Below are 22874 nucleotides of genomic sequence, written 5' to 3'. Positions count from 1 at the left end.
CGTAGTCGTGCTAGCTTATATGAATTTGAAAACTGCTATCTGCCTTTCATTATTTTCATTACTGCCTTCTGGCGCACAAAGGCTTTTAGCGAGGGCAAGGACAACTTCTTCAACATTTCCTCTGTCGCTTCATCCGAATAATTGCTCCTGCCTAAGTATTTATTTACAATTCAGCACGGACACCTACTGCGCACACACAGATTTGTTTCTCATTTGCTAAGCTTATTTGGTAATTTCTATCCCTAGGGTGCGTTTAACTGTCTGTTCTGTGCTGTGACCGATCAAAAAAAAAAGTTAGTGTTTATGGCGTCAAGACAGAAGACGAGGCAGATCAACAACATATGCAAGCGCACCACATCATCGGCCTTTGCCTCTTGGAAACCGAAATTGAGGCGCTAGTGTGAGCACCACGGCACAGCACTGGTCGAAGGGGATGCCGAGCTGCTGCGTTTGCGGGGCAACAGCTTATCCAGCATTAATCGGCTGCTGTTTTCTTTTAATGCGTTGTTGGCATTGTGCCAAGAAATGCCCAGAGTTAAAAGACATAAAGAGTCAATGTATGATCCCGCTTGTAGTGTTCCTGTTAGGACAAAATGTAGGCTGAGAGCAGAAAGCAGTGCAGCTGAAACTGGCCGTATATTGCTTGGGCCTTACAGCGACGATTACGCACCTATGCAACACCGGGTCAACAAAGGCGAAGAGAGAAATTCTCTTCAATCAGCCACTGGTGCTGCGCACTCCTACGGAAGCGATGTCGTGTCTTGTGATGCGGCGCTTTCCACGAACGACCCACCTGCAACAAAAGCTTATCATCGGACAATGACGATGGCAGCACTTCAGATTCGAAGGAGACTTCGCAAGCCTGTAACAAACTGGTTGGTATCGTACGTTACACGATTTTGCAACCTGCTAGTGGAGAATGTACGGGGCTTCCCTAACTTTTGCAACCGCATTGGCAAATGTATTTGCGCATCGTGGTGACGATGATCAGAAGACAACTTCATTACTTTGTCTCGTGGGTGGAGATTTGTAGTGCGATCATCTGCACTAATTTTGCATACCGCCGTAGAATACTGTCGCAAGTAAAAAATTCTCTGCCTCTCCCGTAACCGAGAGTAGAGTAAGCATGAAATGTTTACGGGCCTAATGTCATCTCGGTGGACACCCGAACCGCACCATACAGGAAGGGAGGAACGCCACCACCCGTTCAGCGCGATGCCTTGCCATTTGAACGCAAGGTTTTTTGAGGAAAGGAAATGGGGCAGTAATTCTCTGCCATCTCGGTGGACACCCGAACCGCACCGTAATGGAAGGGAGGAACGCCACCACCCGTTCGGCGCGATGCCTTGCCCTTTGAACGCAGCGCTTCTCCCCCGGATCACGTATGACAACGAAGTGTAACGTGTCATTATTTATGTGCTTTTTGCACGCGTTATTAGAAATCGAAAATTATAATTCCGTGCATTATCAAACCCACAGCTCCACTGATATCTTGATAAACATTGAGAAGGCACTGGCAGCAGTTATTTTTTGTCTCGTTTGGAGACCAACCGGCGCTTGCATGCCGGTCGCGTAGGAGGGCTTAGAGAGTCTCGTTAAATCTCGTTAAGTCTCGTACGGTGCCCGGATGTTCTCGTTTCAGAGCCCGGATGACTGGAATTCAGTGCCCGGATGAGTGGATTTCAGTGCCCGGATGAGTGGATTTCAGTGCCCGGATGAGTGGATTTCAGTGCCCGGATAACTGGAATTCAGTGCCCGGATAACTGGAATTCAGTGCCCGGATGAGTGGATTTCAGTGCCCGGATGAGTGGATTTCAGTGCCCGGATGATGGCTCTCGGTCTCGGCGTGACGTCACCACACTGCCGACAACGGGAGCTAAAAGCATTTCATGCTTAAAAACGTTAGCACTACTGACGTGCCGCCGGAGCGACAGATAGTAACGCTTGGCGCTGCGGTTACAAACACCCTGATAACGAAAGCGCCAGGTGTGTTCGCAAAGCACGGTGATATTTCCGCTGTTTTAGTGACGTCACTGTTCTGATCTTTTTTTACTTGCGACTAACCTCAATTGCACACCTACCATCTAGTTACATGGTCCCGTTTCAGAAACATCCAGAATACAATAAAGGAGGAAAGCTTTTCATTCCCTATCTGTCAGCGCAGGATTCTGAAGGAATAATTGTAAAATAAAAAACAACATGATCATATTGGAATAGGACTAAAAAAACCATGGCTGATGAGCGGCGATAAAAACCTGCAAAGCGTTATTTTTCTCTGCCTAATAAGGATCAAATCAAACCACCCACATTTAGCAGCAAGCTGAACCCTGTGTACACATAGTTATTCCGATTGAACAGCCTTCTAGTCGGTATATAATTCTAATACAGTGTTTCTGGATGTTTAGCCCGACGCATTGTATTTTACGTCGCTGTGGCTCATGGATGGACTTGCTCATCGAAAAACTATTTTTTTCAGTCCTCTAGCATAATATTCCATTGCAAATGTTCACTTTTCGAGGTGAACTGTGAGAGCTTTGCGCATATATGTGCAACATAGTTGTTTATTAGTTCCTTTTCTTTGATGCAGTCTGTTCTTTGTAACTGAGCAGTTTAAATAAGAGAGTAATACAAATTAGTATCCACCCAAGCGCAGCCTCTGTTCAGCCTTGGCGGTTTACCTTCCATACGTTGGACTAACACTATTCCCACGTACCAGCCACGGTGGCTCAGTGGTTAGGGCGCTGGACTACTGAGCTGGGGTACCTGGGTTCGATGGAACCAAGCCGTGGCACCCGCGTTTCGATGGAGGCGAAACGCAACATGTGCCCATCTGTTGAGCAATGCCAGTGCACGTTAAAGGTCCGAAGGTGCTCGAAATTATTTCGGAGCCGTCCCCTGCGCCATCTCTCATAGCCTGAGTCGCTTTGGGAGGTTAAACCTCATACGCAAAACGCATCAAACCACATCACTCTCACTTCGAGTTGTTAATCAGTTTAACGTCGCCCTGCCAACTGCTAGGCTGATTAGCTTAGAGAAACTGCCTCGATCAGGGGATGAGTGTTCCTGGGTTTGATCTCCGGGTCGGGACAAATAATTTAACTATGCAATAAAGCTCCCCATGTAGGGATTACGCTACACATGGTTGGATTCTAATAAGTACAATCCCATATGTCAACTATACTGCACTTTGAGGGATTCCCCTAAACACATTGGTCAAACAGGGCAGGTTTTCGAGTACACTGCCAGAATGGGGGCTTTTAAATAAGTTGGCTATGTTTGACTCTTCTGTGTGGTTATTTATTATGTCGACTGAAGACCTATTCCTTGCTTTATTTTTTTTTTTCAGAGAGAGCCACTGTATCCAGGAGCGAAATTCACGCGAGGCGAGAGTCTAGATGTGGTGACTGCCACAGTCTGCGGCACTATTCGTCGAAAGAAGCGAAAAAAACTATTCTGAAACTGCTGACGTCCACGTGCATCTGGGCACGAAATTTTGCAAGATCAATTTCTTGTTTTTTAAAGACTTTTCATCTTTGTCACAGCGTAAGCGTACCTTGCACATCTACTACCCAGAATGCTTTGAATATCTAAGGCCAGAGTTCCGTGTGCCGATGATAGCGAGCAGTGCAATAAGTGCAGTTTTACGCACAAGCATGGTGATCTTTTAAAATCTAGCTCATTTTTCATATCCCTGAATAATGATTCGCAAATTACCTAGCTTCTTCTCAGCGGGAAGAATTCAGGTCACTGCCGTGGCCCTTCTTACGATGTCGGAGACGTCATGAACATGCTGCATACAACAAGTTACCAATTACTTCAAATGACTTACTTCCTTGCTTACTTAATTACTTCATTACTTACTTACTTGCTTGCTTACTTGCTAATTTACTTGCTTACTTACTTGCTTACTGGCTTGCTTACTTGCTTGCTTACTTGCTTGCTTACTTGCTTACTTACTCACTCACTCACTCACTCACTCACACACACACTTACTCACACACTCTCTCGCTTACTCACTTTACTTACTCACTCATTTACTTAAACTTACTCTCTCACTCACTCACTCACTCACTTACTTACTCACTCACTTTACTTACTACTCACTCACTCACTCATTTACTTAATCACTTACCCACTCACTTACTCACTTTATTTACTTACTCACTCACTCACTCACTTACTCACCCACTCACTCACTTGTTCACTTTACTTATTCACTCACTCACTCACTTACTTAATTACTCACTCCCTCGCTCTCATTCACTCACTCTCTCACTCAATCACTCACTTAATTACTTACTCACTCACTCACTCACTTACTTACTCACTTTACTCACTCACTCACTTAATCACTTACTCACTCACTGACTCACTTACTCACTTTACTTACTTACTAACTCACTCACTCACTTAATCACTCACTTTACTTACTTACTCACTCACTCACTCATTTACTTACTCATTCACTCACTCACTCACTTACTAACTCACTTACTCACTTTACTTACTCACTCACTCACTCACTCACTTACTCAAACACTCACTTTACTTACTCACTCACTCATTTACTTAATCACTTACTCACTCACTCACTCACTTGCTAACTCACTTACTCACTTTACTCACTCACTCACTCACTCACTTAATTACTTACTCACTCACTCACTCACTCTCATTCACTCTCTCACTCACTCACTTACTACCTCACTCATTCACTCACTCACTTTACTTACTTTACTTACTTACTCACTCACTCACTCACTCACTCACTCATTCACTCACTCACCTTACTTACTCACTCACTCACTCACTCACTTACACACTTTACTTACTCACTCACTCACTCACTTAATCACTTACTCACTCACTCACTCACTCACTTACTCACTTTACTTACTTACTCACTTACTCACTCACTTACTCACTCACTCACTTATTCACTTTACTTACTGACTGACTCACTCACTTACTTAATTACTCACTCCCACTCACTCAGTTACTCACTTTACTTACTTAATTACTTACTCAATCACTCACTCTCTCTCACTCACTCACTTCACTTACTCACTCTCACTCAGTCACTCGCTCACTTACTCACTTTACTTACTCACTCACTCACTTACTCACTCACTTTACTTACTTGCTTACTCACTCACTCACTTAATTAATTACTCACTCACTTACTTGACTATAGGTTGAAGTCGATAGAAGAAGACCTCGCACGCACCACTAATGTATCGCGGGTAAATAACTTAACTATAACATGGAATGCTGACTGCGTCCCTTTCTATGAGTCATCGGGAAAAGATGCCTGGTCTTTGCTATTGCAGGTGAATGAACGGCCGTACGAAGAAAGTGCTCAGAAGCTTCTCTTATTTTCGTGGTTTGGGATAAAGAAGCCAAACATGAAGAGCTTCCTGAACCCATTGAAAAAACAATGAAACGTCGGTCGTCACAGGAGATCTGTTGGAATTCAAAGAATAGTGTGGACAAAACGTGCCGTGTTTATCCTGGCGCTTGTACTGTAGACATCATGGCATGATGCATGGCCACGAACATGATCCAGTCTAATGGAAGTCAAGGCTGTGCATAATGCGAGCAGAGTGGGGAATAGAGAACAAGGGTAGGGGTACACACGAGTATACCATATGCTGATACCTGCAGCAAAGTTAAGGGCGCATGAACGTTTCGTAAAGCATGCAGAAAAGACGGGAGTGCCTTGCAAAGGAATCATGGGCTCTACTGTCCAGTTTTTCATGACGTGTTTCACTTTTTGGAACTCATTTCTTGATGATTACATGCATGCCGTTTCCAAAGGGTTTGTACGTTCACCACAGGAAGCACTTCGCTTACAGCATTGGAAGCTACCTCCCTCATACTGGTGAACGACTGTGGCAGCTCACACCAGTTTCGGAAATGAGCATGCTCCCAAGGTAGCTCTCAGAGGAGAATTTCTGGAAGGCCTAGAAATGACCGGACTGGTTGTTGTTCTTATTTCTTGTGGTGCTGAGGGGGTTTCTGCCCAGAACCTACTCTGCAAATGGATGAAGCTTGCGCAGATAATGCGCTTCTGCTTACAGTCCCGCATTTCAACTGACAAGCTTGCTTGGGTAAAAATTGCATTCGAAGAAATTTAGACAGAATGCCAAGGCCTTTATGATGTTCACAACATGACGTACATTGTGCACATCCTGATCCAAATGGCGGACCATGTGAAGCACTGGAGGCCTCTCTGGGGCTATTCAGCCTATGCATTCGAGTCTCTTAATGGCCGGCTGGTGCCCTTTTTCAAAAGAACTAGGTATGCACATTTGCACAGTGTAGAGAAATTTTCAATTTTGCAAATCCTACGACAGATTCTATCCTGGGCCATGAAGTGGCAGAGCGATGATTTTTTTGCTTTTGTTAGGTCTCTGCTTAAAGGATGTAGCCTAAGAAAAATATGTTTACAGTAGGGCACTGTTGTTCTTTTGAGGAACGGAAGACAGGAAAGGCGCTTTGTTCGCTGTAGAAAGGCAGCAATACATTCATTCACTTATTTTATGAGCTCACTCGACGAGTCCGAAGAAAGAATTGTTCTCACCAGTGACGGCGAGTTTGGAAGTATGTCTGATATCCTCACTTCTATCCAGCAGCCTTGCCTTCAAAGGCTGATTTCCATTTCCAAACCAAGAAGGTGTATGTGCAAGGCACATTTTTGGGCTGCATAGCTGCCTGTCACTCTATTCATTTTGTGACAGTTGAAGAAAGATGCGACTTCAGTATTGGAGGCGCATCAAATGTAAGAGAGTGCCTAGTATACTTCACTGTTCCTGGCAATATGTTAGTACTTCAATCAGCGTGACAACGTACTGCCGTTGAGGGTTTCGTTTTAATGTAATGTTTGTTTTGCATTCTCGTTTCATGTTTTCTGAAGTCCGTCTCTTCAAGCCGGCGGCACTTCCACAGAGCTCACCTTTTGGTTTGGTTTGTTTTGCTGAGTTTAAATTCCCAAAGCGACTCAGGCTCTTAGGGACGCTGTAGTGGAGGGCTGCGAGTAATTTCGACCACCTGGGGTTCTTTCATTTGCACTGACATCGCGCACTACGCGGGTGCCTTGCGTTTCGCCTCCGTCAAAATGCGGCCCCCACACCCTGGATCGACCCGGGTACTCCGGCTCAGTAGTCGAGAGCCCTAACCACTGAGCCACTATATTGTGATTGTAAGACAGTGACTGACAACTTTCCAGCACACTGTACAGGCAAAGCAAATCGTGGATACGACATCAGCAGTAAGCTAACAAGCATACCAATAGCTTTCATGATAAAGATTGTCAGGAGATTGCACACTGTTTGAATATCAGAATTGCATTTTTTACTGATAACTTTTCAGCAGCTCAGTCGTTTTTTAACAATTTCATAAAGGTATAACACTGTGCGGAAGCCAGGAATAAACAGTACACATCCTAAAACAATAGTTTCTGCATAGCGATGCTACTACTAGTTTGAGGAAAATTTTCATGCCTGAAATCGTTTACATCGTTATGGTACATTCCAACCATGCGATGTTCTCAACATATGTGTTGCTAGCCATCGATCGGTTGGTGCACGTTCAGCAAAATGTTGCTGCGAAAAAATTGCGCGATTGATGCCATGCAGTTCATCCCATACATCAGCTTATGTAGATATATACCTATAGAGTGCATGCATTTGCGTAATCAGTTCTGTGATACTTTATGCAGTTGGGAATTGTGTTTTCTTGCGTTCTCATAAAGAAATATGGGTTTCCTACTGTTTGTTTACAAGTGTTCTGTTTTTAATTTCTTTCTAATGCGCCGCTTGATTGGATGCCCTGTCTTGAAGTATGCATCAGTATTTTGCAGGTTGGGACATTATGTGTAAAAAATGAAAGCTTTCCAAGAGTGTTTTGTTGTTATGTATGAAATAAAAAGTATAACGGCACATCAACTTGCTTTTTCTTTCAGGCTAAAATACATCCTTCAATCATAATCATTCGACCGAAATCAATAGTGAGTTACTCTTTCTGAATGCAGCCACAAAGCAAGATATAAGGTTTAACATACAAAAAGTACATATAGGTTATGGAAAGTTCAAGGGTATTAGTCACTTTGCACCAAGGTTCTCATATATTATTTGGCCTAAAATTTAAGCACAATTGCGCGCCGCCGCGGCGGCTCAGTGGTTATAGCGCTCGGCTGCTGACCCTAAAGACGCGGGTTCCACACCGGCCGCGGCGGTCGAATTGCTATAAAGGCGAAAATATAGAGGCCCGTGTACTCTGCGATTTCAGTGCACGTTAAAAGAACCCTGGTGGTCGAAATTTCCGGAGCCCTTCACTACGGCGTCCCTCATAGCCTGAGTCGCTTTGGAAATCGAACCCCCGCAAACCTCAAGGAGAATTCCAGGATTTCAAGGATAGTAATGGGCAGTAATCAAGGAGTGCGATATTTTTTTATAACACGAATGAGGAATCATCCGACGCTTGCTTAGATCTGATTGCTTTTTGCTCGGCTTCCATTTCCCTGGCTCATAGACGGAAACAAGGACACTAATGTCATTCTTAATCTAAGCATCCTCAGAGAGACTACCTGCCGACTCCCACAGAGACGTATGTTTAGCAGTTTATTTTTTTTTTCTGCGAAGCTCGCAAGCTCCAACTTCAGGGTTGTTGTTGTTGTCCTCAAAATATTGGTGCGTACCCACTGCGGGGGATTGGCCAAGACACAGGCGGCAACTGATAGGTGCTCAAAATCTTAAACAAGAAAATAATGATGGGGAAAATGAAATAATAATGATAATAATACTAATTAGGAAATAAATGAAAAATTCTGATTTGTAAATTGAAATAAGCTAAACAAATACTGTGAGATCGGTGACTGAAAGAGGAAACTGGGCGAAACGTGCCATGTTTAGGAAAGCTTTCATTGCAGAGAAATATGCCATCCTTTATGCTTACTTTCTTCTTCGTCCTCCCGATCACGTGCAGGTGCTCTGCGCGGTAATTTGCCAGGCCACATAAAATTTCTAATTACATTCATAGCTGCTTCAGCATGTTGCTGACCTGGAGATAAGCTTGTAGCTTTCCAGGTGACTTTTCAGTGCTGATTCACCCATTGCCACCAAATCAATCTTGCGCACCGTGTACTTTTATCTATGCGGATCCCACAGGTCCGCTCTCGCTCATTCGTGATGATCCCCACGTTCACGCCAGGCAGGCTGATACTTGCATTTTCCACCTTGCATGGCTGTCCAATTCGGACCAAAGGCAAATGATTCCGCGTCGTCGACGGCGCTCGATGACTTGAGGGCTAGCGTCAGTGGTGTTGAAAATGGGAGAGCGCCCGTGAGGGAACAGTAGAAGCCAGATGGGGACCGGGAAGGCAAGCACCGCATAAGCACCTCCACTGCAGAACAATTCTTAGGGAAATGATGTGCCCTCGATGGGTCCCGCTTTTAACGAGACCGATGGGTTACCATCTGAGGGGAGCTCATAACCGTCTTGCTCTTTCGAGATTAATCAGACCGACCCGAAGTTCTCAAGGCATTCAAGAAGTGCATTAAACTTAAAGACTTTCGAGGGCCCCTGAAACAGTTCGTAGAAAATCAAGGGTATTTCAGAAATTTAATATTCATTTTTGTAGGGGAGCCGTGTTTTTTTTTTTTTTTCAGCGTGCTCTCTTTTCATGCGTGCTGTTTTGCCGCCAGGTTGCTTTTCTCAGTCAGTTTTGTTGCGCTCTTTTCGTGCTGTGTTTGGACGGGTGCTGTTTTGTCGCCGTGGCCCCCAGTCAAGACTGGAAACCAGAATGAAAACGCTTGAGGGGGTTAAGCAATTCTGTTGCTACGTATCGTTTAGAAAGTGCTTCGAAAGTGCTTTTGTATTTCTTCTCTTTCAGTTATTCAATTTTTACACGGGTGTTTTCGTAGTCCACGCTTGAATATTACTATCTGCGTCTCATTCGATGTCGACATTGCAGAAGATTTTGAAGTATTGCAAGAAGTCGAAGATCAGACAATTTTAAACCACTCGGAATCTTGCCATAAGTGTCAGAGCACTTCAGTTGAAGTTTCTTGAGACCTAACACAGTGTAAGAGCATTTCTAAGACTATAAATTGCCTGATCCGCCATTTTTCTCTTAATTACGTTAATTTACTAATTAGATTATTAATAATATGTTCATTTGACCACCACGATGTGCATGGTGGCAGGGTGCCGATAGTAAGAGCTGCCGTTTGGACAGCTCAACTCTGTAATGAACTACCGACTGCTCACTTTGGCAGCAAAACAGTGGGGGACACTTGCAAATTGCAAGACATGTGGTATACAATATACTACAGGCTAGTGAACGGGACTCCTTGCAAGAAGATTACAATGATTTACATCCAGAAACCAAGAAAAGGACTGAGTTAATGTGTTTTGTGTCGGTCAACAAAATGTCGGTCAACAATAGAGTGTCGGTCAACAGAAAACATTCAAATCTGGTTTCTGAACGGGAACATCTTCAACTGAAGTCAGTCTGGTTGGTTTTAAAATGAAAGTTAAGGAATACTCACGCCAATTATTAATTTATTTTGAGCCCAACCTTTCGGGACCAACTTGATCCCTCCGTCAAAAGTGACAGAGAGGCCGGAGAGCAGCAGAAGGAAGCGGTCTTTGATTTTCCTTTCTTGTCATGTGGCGAAGGAAACTGAAAGCAGTCACCACTGAATAAGTTACCGAGGCGGTCCCGAAACGTTTGGCTGAAAATAAATTATTTATGTGAGTATTTCACCACTTTCAATGTGGTTTTTAGAAAAACTTTAATGAAACAGGCATTTAGCAGATGTGGTATTATGTTTCCAAGTGATTTTTAACTTCACATTTTCTGTGTTGTATACTTTGAAGCTTCTGTTATAGCCATTTCATGAAGTAATACGTATTGTTGCCAATCTCGCGTTTTAAAACGGCGAATAAACCAAACTTGTACATTGCGGTGACGGGAAATATATATTTAAAGTTAGGTAAAGCCCTTTAGTGTGGAATGTTCTAGGACCATGGTCAGTTATTCTTAAAGACGTTTTTTTTTAAGAAGCGCTACTTTACGTTTTCTTCCGATGCTTTCCCTAACTATAATAGAGCAAGGGAAACGGAAAATCCATTCAAGGAGAAAGACAGAATTGAAGGAACACACGTACTGCTCTGAGCTGGACACTGCTCTGTAAGCATAAATTAGCCCTAATAGGTATATAAATGTCTGCTATCCGCTTTTAAACTCCTTATCATAAAATAGTGCGACCAGCAGTAAGAGGTATAAATGGCGAAATCCCTTTTTTTTTTACTGCTCTCATGAATCAAGGGGTCAAAGTATTCACATCACTTGACTACTTTTCCAAACAGCAGTACGGGGACTTGAATAATTCTTCAGACCTTAAAGGATTTTAAAAACTCCTATCTTAGCGTCTGCCCGCCGCCTATTGGCAGATGCCGGTTCACCGGGTTTGCAGGTGACGACGCCGGCTCCACCGTCGCTGCTTGCTCACTTCTCGCTCTGCTCTTGCAGCTTGACGTACCTTCGCCATGATAAAAAGACAACAGATCGCCGCCGCCTTGCGCAGTAATGTTCTGCTCAAACCGTACCTCTGAAACTGCCAGAGTGTTCGCGAAACGCTTGGTGTCACTTCGCCTGCGCCGCCAGTCTGCGAGTGGCCTAGGTCCGTCGGACCAACATGGCGGTGTGTGAAGCGTCGGCCTCCTCATAGCCGATCGCTCCTTTACGCGAGCTTGCCGTGATAAAGAGACTAGACGTCATCGACCTGCGCAGCAACATCCTGCATTTAAAATCTCGCTCAAACCGGCAGTACTTGCGGAAGCAACGACTGGTCATCCATTGTCTCACAGCATACAAATGCTGGTAGCTGCCGTTTCGCCGCGCCGACATGGGTGTGCGTGCGTGATGCATTAGTTTTCTCGACACCGACGGCCCCTCATTTGTTTTCTGTATCTTCACGTGAACCTGCCGGGATACACAAGCCGGATTATCATCCACATGTGTAGGAGTAAGCAGTATTGCACTCTCCTTTGATGCCACTGACGACCATGCACTTAACGCCACTCCCTCTTCAGTGTGTGGGGACTTGCTGTGAACCCCGCAAAGAATTTAGGTGCGCCGAGACGAAAGGATTCATCGTTGCTCCAAGGAGCCAAGTAGCGGTCACTGCAGTACAGTCGTGGCTCTTTACGTTAATACGTACAGTTGTAAGTATATATAGTTTTTATGGGACCAAACTTTATTCATATATTTACGCGCCATGATTATGAAAAACTGTCGAGTCATTGACCAGGGTGAAAATGCACGGAGTCCGTAGAAATCCATGAATTTTTGTCACGTTATCACGAACAGCGGTGAGAAAAAACCCCGCCGGCAATAATCGGCTGCTTCCTTTCCTATGTTCTAAGCAAACAAAGCAAACGATTTTATTCTTTCTAGCCATATCATGACAGGGCCATGCCTTAGCGCCCAAGAAGATTGCCTACATTGTTATATTTTAACAATTTCCGAACACAGTTTCCGAACACCTTTCATTTATCTGAAATTATCGTGGAGTCAATCACTTTGGTTCAAACTTCAAAGTAGACCAGAAAACAGGTTGGGAGATGGGGATGGTGAGGTGGTAGCTTTTATATCAAAGAAATTACAATAAAGCTTTGTTCCCCCTGCTATGTTAATCGCCCTTGCCCTGCCTTTGACCTATACGCAGCGTGACAACTACGTCCAAATGCCCTGCTGCGGTTTCTCTCAGCGTGTAAATTGCACGCAAGCATCGACTGCGTGTGTGCATAGCGCTGTCTTTTGTTTGCATGCTCCGATTTCGGTGATTACTTTTGATATGGTGTCTGGAATGCGTGAGGAATCCTGTGAACAGTAAAAAAAAAATTGTCACAATGCACCTTTCAGTGCAGGAAAGCAGCCAAAGACAGTGCGACTCAGAAACTGCCTTCATAAGACACTTTTTTCTTTGCAGTTTATGCACTATAGAAAAAAGGTTCCAGGTCGACGCTGCTTCCCATTCGGCACATTGCATGAATGGCTACGAAAGCGGCTCTCTCTGCAACTTGCAATAGCCTGAACACCGCGTCCAGCCGCTGTCAGCCGATAGGGTACAGATATGTACTAGCTAGCCGGTAAGCTACTATGTGATACTAGCTGATGATTTGCATTGAAAATACTTAAACTTCACCAATGCCTATTTCATTCAAAATTTACCTCTTAGTATCGTGTGTGAACTTGACTTAATCCACACTTGAAGCACCTAATATGCTGCAAGCTTAGGGTTTAATTGTATTCATGTGCGTATTGTTTTTCTAATCTCTCTTTCAGAAGGAGCCTCGTTTGACGTCGTGCCATGTAACCAGCGACAGAAGGACATACCTGTATGTTGACAGCAAAGCTTTTCAAGGTTCCCTCTTTGCTTACAACAGTTGTGTCTCTTTTTTCAATCCTTTGGGTATTTCAATTAAATACCTAAAGAGTGCACGGGTCAAGGCACTCCTGTCGTTTTCTTCAGTGGCCAAGGCATTGGTTCTCTGTAACATCTAAATAAACCTGCCGGACACGTCGCTATAATGTTTTGCGCCCAATAAAAACATTCTTTCAAATCAGTCACTGCAATTTCATTCACACATTTATTGTGGAACACAAAGCTCTAAAATAATGCTTTCATAGGAGTGCTGCATTTCGCATGGGCTCCCTCATCAAGTGAAATATACCGCTCTGGGCATCATAAGTGCCACTTTATAGAACGGCAAACTGTTCCAAATATGTCCTGTGAATACTGCTTAAAAATTACAGGCAGGTACTCCTAAAATATACTATAAAGTCAGCTGCAAATGGGTCAGAAGTGTGGAGAGTTAGGCATGTTGGTTTATAATCATATTGGGAACAGCGCTAACACAGGTTTAAAGAAAATATAAAAAACTGCCGACCTGCATGGTGATTCTAATCGCCGACCTTCAACACCCTATCTTACCGCGCTAACCACTACACCACGCGCGTTTTCTTTCTTTCATAGTATTTATTCTACATTGTTATGTACAAAAAGGATATATACACATATATATGTGTGGGTATATACACACAAAAAAAACTATTTACAGAGCACCTAGGTATGCGCTACGTGGCACAAACATGATAGAAAACATAGCAGAACTAAAAGGCCGTCAAGGATATACAGCGCATCAGGAGAGGAAATCAATCCGGTAAAAAAGTCCAATTCTTTGTAAATTGCTACATGTAACGGACATTACTACACATCGCGTGTTCTTGCTCCGTCCTTTGTTAGGGCTGTTCCCAATATGTGCAAATGAGTATAGTACTTCTTATATTTGCCGTGCTAGCTTCTTTGTGAGCAGAACATTTACTCCAAAATAAAATATCGTTTAGAGAGTGCTAACAGTTTACTCCTTCTCTCACTCCCTGAATACCTCTTCAAAGAGAGCAGTAGATGATATACCCCTATTCTGAGGAGTATCCAACCACCTTTTCGGGGGTGCGTTACGCGACGAGATATTTCTGCAGTGTCAGGCTATGTGTGGTGTAAATAATACGAATCTACACGGGGCACTAACGGTGCTCTCATTAGGAGGAAATGGAACCAGATACTGGTAAGCAGCTTTCCGATGCAGGATGGAAGTAATCAGTTTGAACAATAGTTCATTAAGTGGATGATACTGCAACATAAATATCGGCATGCCGGAAATGAAAGACAGCGATACTCGATAATGAGTCAGATAAAGCGTCCGCCGTGCAGCCGGAAAACTCTTTAATCGCCATGCTTACAGACAGACGGAGAGCGGAAGCCGCTGCCCCACCGCTAGTACCTTCGGGAAGACGCACGTGCTCATTAGAGGGACACTAAGGGAGGCAGACAGATCATTTTTCGGGAAGACCACTTCGCCGTAAGGTGGCTGCTTCGACATTCACAAACCCTTCGACATTCACAGCCCCTGCGAAAAATGAACTGCTGGGGCGCCATGTCTATCACCTATTTGCATTTAAGCTCTGCAAGCAATTATAGGCGCCACTTCCAAACACCAGAAGCGCGACAGGAAACCGAAAGTAAAAAAATCAGTGGTCATGGCAGTAAGGTGCAAGCGCACGCCGTAGCCCCCCACTATTTTTATGGCGCTGTTCAATACATCGCGTACGTCTGCATCATAATGCAACGCGCACGTTCGGTAGAAATAGGCTCCGTTAATAAGAAAGAATTTAAGTTATCGAACGCAGCCGCAGACTGCAGAACGAACGTCTTATCGCGCTCATTCATGCATATATCGAAAATACTAACTCGAGCGTGCGACCTTCGGAGTGTTATGTGGTGTCATGAACTGTACACGTGAGCTTTGAGAGACCCTTAAAAGCATGCGAGCAGGAGTCGAGCTCTAATGTAGTTCATTCAGCATCACACCTGAGTGAACTACTCCCGGCGCATCTGTCATCAGACGGCACAGTGTGGTGTCGATTATTGCGTGTTTGTTGACTAACTACAAAGTAAGTAGAGATGGGTTTCTTGACCGCACAAACAGAACATGAGAGAGGTGGGCCTCAGCCTGCTTATTTGGACAGGTGGTGGGTTGCACAAGAGATGAGCAGGCGGGGGGACTAAAAATAGATATGATGATGGTGATGATGATGATGATGATGATGATGATGATGATGATGATGAATTTTTATGGCCCAAGGGCATCTGTGGCCAAAGAGCGCCATGGAACAAGGTTTTTTCTTCTACTCAAGATGGAGCCAAGGACCCATTGCGCAAGCATTTCAACCTAAAGAAGACGAGCACCAGCCAAGGCGAAGCTGGTAGCCATTGTACAACCGATGGGTATCCGGAGGCACTGGGGATTGGAGGCCGCACCTCCGACTTGAGAGGCGGATGTTCAAACCACTAGGCCACTAGAAAACCAAAGTAATGTTCAAAAGTCTCGGACGGGAACAGCAGTTTACAATTGGTAGCGAGGTGCCAGAAGTTTAAAAGGAACACGTCCATTAAGGGGAGGCAGTGGCCGTAGATCTGAACCACGAGAGCGAAATAACTAGAAGAACAAGAATGGGGTGGAGCGCATTTGGTAGGTTCTCTCAGATCATGAATGGCAGTTTACCTTATCCCTCAAGAGAAAACAATATAACAGCTCTATCTTACCGGTACTCTGCTATGAGCCAGAAACATGGAGGATAAGCAAACGGGCTGAACTTAAATTGAGGACCACGCAGTGTGCTATGGGATGGAAAATGATAGGTGTAACGTTAAGAGACAGGAAGATGGCAGTGTCGGTCAGGGAACAAATGCGGGTTAATGACAACCTAGTCTAAATCAAGAGGAAGACTTGGGTGTGGGCGGGGCATGGAACATGAATGCAAGATAACTGGTGGTCCTTAAGAATGACGGAATGGATTTGAAGAGAAGGCAAGCGTTGCAGGGGGCGGCAGAAAGTTAGGTGCGCGGATGAGATTATGGAGTTTGCGGTGACCGGATGGACGCAGCTGGCACAGGGCAGGGTTAATTGGAGAGATATGAGAGAGGCCTTTGCCCTGCAATGGGCGAGTCAGGGTGATAATGATTTAATAACTGCGTAAGAACACAAAGTGAACAAGGGAAGAGGGAGTCACAGGGTGCTTGCCAACGTTTGTAGAAGGGAACTTGTCTTCGCCTGGGGAAAGTGTTTATCATTGGCGGGCCCTTCCCTGGTGTGGAGGTACAAGGGGGGGGGGGGGGGGCTTTTAGAATAGGGAGCGTGAACTTAAAAATCTTGTATAGGCAGGGTGGCTGTTAAAAAATATGCACTGGTTGACCTGCATGCAAAACTATGGTAAAGAAGTACACCAGCTCCGAAGAAATGAATGCGGGGGGAGGGTGTAGGGTTGCCCACCCAGAGCGTTGTGCACCCAACGCGAGCAGCACAGATCTCTCTGTCACTAACGCCACATAGCTCAAAGGTAAGCATGAACATTAGTTTGATAGTAGTATTCGCTGATGAAGAAGATGATGGTCAATTCACAGCGGGAGTGTGTGTTAAAGTTTTACACGAGGCGTGTTCGGCTTCGTGTAGTGACTAGCGAAGGAGATCTATTTGCGCTGCCGCGGGTTCCAATCCCTGTGGCGAGAATATTAATTTTATTTATTTATCGTTTGCACAGGGTCATACCTAAGATCAAGCATCGCACAAACTGAAGTAGGGCTTTCGCATCAACATATAACGGGGTGCGCAGTAAGAGCGAAAGGAAAGGAGTGCGAAAGACAAGGGCCTCAGGGAAGTTATAACATGAGGTAAACATAAGGTATAACGTAAGGTAAAAGTACTGTAGCATAAAGGACAATCAAAAACATTGAATAAAAATAACAAATTAAAGGAGGATAGACGTGTTGGGGGGGGGGGGGGGGAGAGGGTAGAGTGAAAGGAAAATAAAGAGGTAATACCCAGAGATGGCGGTGTAGTGGGTTTTACTCTTGAGGTGTTTTTTTTTGCTCTGAGCAGGTGCCAGACTTTTTAAAAAATTACGTCAGGGCCGCAATATACCTGAGATATTCTAAGGCAAGGGAAATGAGGGGCTCTTTATAAAATACATATGACGGAAACCATACCGAAACCAAGGAGAATAATCTATCAATTGTCTTCCTTCATATGATAGATCCCAAGTTTCCTGTGGAGATGTTGGTCCGTGATAGATACAAGGTTAAAATTTGTTGGATTAGGAATACGTCTCCGTATTTCGCATGCTTTTAGACTATCAATTCCTCCCCCATTACAACCATCCTTTCACTTCATTCCCTTTATGTGCGTCTTCACACCGTCCTCTGAAATTTTAATGTCCTTCGCGTTGTTGCCTTTTGCATTTTATCGCTTTTATCTTTTTATCTCTGTCATCACCAAACTTGACAGGACTGCCGCTCTTTGGTGTTTGTGTCCTGAGGGGCGTACCTGGCACCTGGCCGACAAGAATGACTGAATCCTTCTTGGGTTTTTTTGCTTCTCTATTGTGTGGGTCAATATGCGCCTGCACGCTTACACTGTTTCTTTTGGTGTAATTGTCATTTGCCCTAATTTGCGCATGTGCCATACAATCACGTGTTTTGGGTGCTGTATAAAACGTGCGGATCGCCCTCCTTCGAAATTAAAGTTGTTAGTTCAGCGCCCCGTGTGCCTCGTCTCTCCTTTGTCCCTCGTCTGTCAGCGCTGCATGTTCAGGATGCATGGAGGTAGTCCTTCCGAAGAAGCGGCAGGCTTTGCGCGCGCATGGCAGCTGCTGAGCCGCAGATAACATCCCTGTGTAGGCATCGCGAGAGAGAAACCGACAACGAAACGGTGCAGCGAAATGTGATAGGATTGGCGCAGCGATAACGGTCTCGCTTGGCGCCGAGTTCTTTTGTGAATGCCTGTGTATGTGATTGTGTCTGTGTGTCCGGGTGTTTTCAGCTGCCCACAGCGCGCAATGGACAACTGCTGAGAGCGGCGCATATCGACAACACCGCGGGTTCCATTGGGCAGTTGGCGCCCGCTCCTCACTGCTCGCGGCGGGACGCACGCTCATCTCGCACTTTGTTTCGACTCGCTCCAGCGTCCCACAGTTTCAAATCTCCTCATTTTCTATCTCCGACGAATCTCAACATGTGCATCGAAAGTCTCAGCAGGCACGTCGTACTGGAAATACAAAGGTGAGCGCGCCAACACCTAAGCAGCTCGTATTCATTGCTCCATATGATTCCGAAGTCCTGCACTGGAGGCTCTGTCCGTAGTGCTGGACAACGGGATCGCAAGCACCGTGTCATTATTTGTCCTCCTAAACGCAGCCGGGACAAACGCACTGCTGTTCATGTATATGCGAGGATAGGTGCTGCTGCTTGGAAATATACATCGCTGGTTTCGATCAGAGGCTCTTAACTAACAGCATACGACATCAGCACACGCAGTTGAGGACGGTGAGTACAAAAGAGGGCTTATCTGCTATAGGCACGAGAAAGCTGTTTTCACCGTGCTAGAGGAATGCATTCTTCCGGACTGATCTCTCATGCGTTATTAATCGTATCGCGACTGCTGTTTCGATGGCTGCTCGATGGTGATGATCATGACGATGAAGAGAGATTGGAGGTTCCTCTTCGCCCTTAGGCGCCCCGCTCAATTTATGTCTCAGTTTCTTCCAAGAACTAAAGAAAGAATGCTACGCCGCCCATGGGTTCTACTGTGGTGTCATAGTTGCCTCTCTACAAAAATTGAAGTGCCTGTATTTTTAACCAGGTTCTACGTAGGTTCCAATTAGTAATTGGAACATATGTACACTTTTTATAAAATTCGGCTTCAATGTACGGAGATCCGTTCCAGGTACAAAAATTGTTGAAATATATGAGACAACGTTTCGGTTAAATTAAGCAATTCTGTTCGCAAAAGGATTCGATATACTGCCGTTTGAAACACACTTCTAGCTATGAATTGAATTCTTTTAAGTGGAACTGCGTTCTAGTTATGCCTGCTTGGAGGGCTTCGGTTTTCAAACAGGCCCTACTAAAAACAGCCAGGTACTTCTTCTCGGGCACGCGCAGGTTCTCGTCCAGCTTACCGTTCTCGCATCGTACCTGCGATGTACTGGTCACTAATCATTCGGTACTGTTGAGCAGGGCTCAACTCAGTTACAACTACTCTATTCCCTGAAGCAATGCCTTATAATGGTTCAGAATACCTCGTTCAGATCAGTGCTGGCAACCCCAGTCTTCCACCCCTGTGAAATGGAATACCAGTGGCTATGTTATAATACACGTGGTTACAATTCTTTACGTCAAAGTCATTATACATGTGGAAAACATTCGCAAGCCCGAGTAAATAACTGTTCTGCGCTTAATCCAGAACTAAGAACCGCACAGCGGTGAAACGCAATATGAGCTAAATGTTTTCGAATAAAATTGGGATGACGAGAGGCATCGTTTGTAACCGTTTATATGAGCAGTAAAGATCTTAAAAAATGCTGATAACCTCAAAACACAAAGCCTCTTTTGAAGACTTATGAAGCGCTCACTCGAATGCCATCAACATGCACGGAATGTCGAATGTGTATAACGAAGGGCTCGCACAAATCAAGCAGCAAAGCCCTGACATATCTAGTTTAAAGATACAGGTGCAAAAACTTGAGCTGGAAGCCAAGGAACAGTAAATTGATTAACTCAAGCAACATGTTAATCATCTCGACCAGTAGAGTCGACTACTTAACCTGGACGTACACGGACTGCCCCAGCAGACCAACGTAATCCTGCTAGCTAAACTGAGCCCACTGGCTGATGATCTTGAGTTTCCTCAGGTTTCGGAATCGGGTATTGATGCCGATCTTACGACTACCTCCTGTGCAAAACACGGACACACGCGTTAAGCCTGCTCCTTTTTTAGTACGTTTGATATCCAGCCTAACTCGTGGCAAGTGGCTTGAAAAAAAAAAGCATTTGAGGGAAACAGATCTACAGGTGTACTTCAATGAAAACTTTAATGCTCGGAAGAGGGAACTCTTCCGGCGCTTGAGGACGAAAGCCAGTGAGATGGAATATGTTTTCTTGGTGCAAAAATGGCAAGATCTACGTGCGGCGAATCCCCGCGTAGCCGAAATGTCAAAATAAGCATGATGGGCGACCTACAGGAAATTTTATTTCCTGTAGGTCATCAAATTCATCCAACTGCTTGCACTTCGCTGTCACGTAATACAAATTCATGTCACCATGCTTTGAGATGAGCAGCTGCCATGAGTCCTTTAGGCGCATAAGAGACGCATGTGATTAAACATAATTTCCTTACTTAATTTAAACGCACGCAGTCTCAGAAAAAAAATAGAGTAATCTGTGACTATGTTACTTGAATCTCTAGGTCATAAATTCGACATCTTAAGCTTCACTGCAACCTGGTTCTCTGAAGGCTCCCCGATTTTTCTCTTCACAGGGTACAAATGCGCTTCAGTGTCGCGAAAATGCTAGAGAGGACGAGGTGTGGCTTTCTATGTGAAAAATGACCTTGACTTTTTTGTTTTATATGGGCCACTTTCCGGTATTAATACCACTTTTTGGTTCATTTCTTGAAAATCACTGAAATTACTGCTTGCATTTTGCACTTCCGGTCATTGTTTCTGGTGATTTTATTATTGAATTATTATCGACTGACACAAACGAACAAAAGCTCCTTGACATCTTCCGTTCGTTTGGCTACAAATGGGTCTGTGACTCCGACTACAATTCTGTATGTTACTCAATAAAGGACGAAATGGTTAATACCTATAACTAATTTTCAGCTGCTATTGATAAAGTATAAATGACCAGTGAACACACTTTCTACGACTACACAAAGTTAAAGTCCTGATAATAAAGACCCGACTATCGCAGCTGGGAATTTAGATACCACTATGCTGCCTTCTGTGAGGGAGAAAAAGTAACAAAGCGTGCAGGTTAGGCACGACACTGCAGGGCCCCTTACAGAGATTTAGAATACGTTAAATGCGTTGGACTGATAGAGGCCAGGAAGAGTTGCGCTACAGAGAGAAATGTCCACAGCAGAATGTTGGGTGAGCGGTGTTGGACATTGGGCACTGAGAGTAGGTGGTGTGATCTGGGTTCGTTCTCTTCGCATTTTCAAAAAGGTTTTGCTTGCAATAGTGCTCATCTTTTTTTTTGCATTTTAGAGCATATTTAATGAATTCCACGTGCTATCGTTTGTGGCTTCCTGGAGGAAAACAACTTTGTTTGAGGCTGTAACAAGGAGCGCTTGTTGACAGTTCGTGATCAGCCAATGCTGAAGAGAGGAAAGGGAAAAGAAAAGTGTTCGGGAATTTTAAATGCATCTCCCATCAAATTTTCGGGCTTTCATGGAATCCGAAGTTACAGAAAACCAATGCAGTGAGGATGTCGCGGTATGAACTTTGCGGAGCATGTATTCCACATTAAGTGATAGGTCTAGATGCTTTTAAAGGTCATGACGTGAAGTCAAAAAGCGTAATTGCAAATGAGTGGCACTGCTGCCATTGACGAATACTTGCTGTGTCTCAAAATAAAATCTCTCAAAAACTCGATCGCCTTCCGCATCAGCTGGCTCGTCACCATTCAGTGTAAGGCAGCTAACTCAAGGCAGCTTCCATACAATGTTATGAAAGGGATATTTCATTGAGTGGCTCATGCAAGCCGTAGAGCCCGCAGAAGTCAGCCGCTCGCCAAGCCCTTGAACATTGCGGAAACAGCGATTGCAATCGGTTCTTTTGAGCAAATGTTCCCGTGCACTTCTCTAGCTGAGCATTCTGCTCACTAAAACTCGGAGCTGAATAAATAAATCTTGTATGTTCTGGATCATAAAGCAAACACACAGGCGGCAAACAGCGTCTGCACGCTCAAAATATGCGGTAGGGCACATAAACGTCAGAACCGAATGACACAGCACGCAAACGTTCTTTGGCAGCGCGACCTTCCTGCTCGCACCCGTACAACCCTCAGATATCGCGTTAACGAACAGCGATGCACATCGATAACTGTCCTGAACAAAGCGGTAGAATCTGGTTGGTTCGTTTACGGGGTTTAACGTCCCAAAGCGACTTAGGCTATGAGAGACGCCGTAGTGAAGGGCTCCGGAAATTTCGACCACCTGGGGTTCTTTAACGTGCACTGACATCGCACAGTACACGGGCCTCTGAGAATTTCTCCTCCAAAGAAATTCTAGCCGCCGCGACCGGGATCGAACCCGCGTCTTTTGGGTCAGAAGCCGAGCACCATAACCACTGAGCCACCGCGGCGGCACGCGGTAGAATCTCTCTCGATGGAAGGAAAGTGTAACAGCCCACGCACACCAGGGACAATGAGTGACAGAGCGCAGCAAAGATGCGCCGACAGATA

This window comes from Amblyomma mixtum, chromosome 3, assembly GCF_055824585.1.
Source record: "Amblyomma mixtum isolate Tamu chromosome 3, ASM5582458v1, whole genome shotgun sequence".
Taxonomy (NCBI): Eukaryota; Metazoa; Arthropoda; class Arachnida; order Ixodida; family Ixodidae; genus Amblyomma; species Amblyomma mixtum.
Note: the sequence above shows the minus strand (reverse complement) of the source record.